Source organism: Cariama cristata, unplaced genomic scaffold (assembly GCF_000690535.1).
Source record: "Cariama cristata isolate BGI_N322 unplaced genomic scaffold, ASM69053v1 scaffold19472, whole genome shotgun sequence".
NCBI classification, from domain to species: Eukaryota; Metazoa; Chordata; class Aves; order Cariamiformes; family Cariamidae; genus Cariama; species Cariama cristata.
In genome coordinates this window covers 14,311-14,739 of record NW_009605737.1, presented here as the reverse complement: position 1 = coordinate 14,739, position 429 = coordinate 14,311, and positions in this window count along the sequence as shown.

The window sequence follows — 429 nt, the reverse complement described above, 5'->3', positions numbered from 1 at the left end:
AAGAGACATTTAAAGGTATCTTTGGCTTTTTCAATGTTTTGGACTGCCATGAGATGGAATCCAAGACTCCCTAAAGTCCTCCAGGTCCAGAAGTAAGTGCCATCTCATTAAATAAATGATCATGTCCCTTCCCTAATGGCAGAAGAGCATCAATGGTAGTCCTCAAAATCTGCAAGCTGTCTAATCTTGATTTTTTTTTTTCAAAAAAAAGAATTTTTTACACTGATCCACTGTAAAACTTAAACATCTCCATGAGTCTTACAATAGTGTAATCTCAGGTAAGAATATTCTGTGCGGGGCGATAATAAGGCTGCGAAGTGAGGTGAAACGTAGTTGCAGATGCTCAAATGTTTCTTTCTTCCCCCCTTGTGTACACTTTGTACTACTGACTACAAGATTATTAAAAGTAGAATGAATTAATAAATTCTG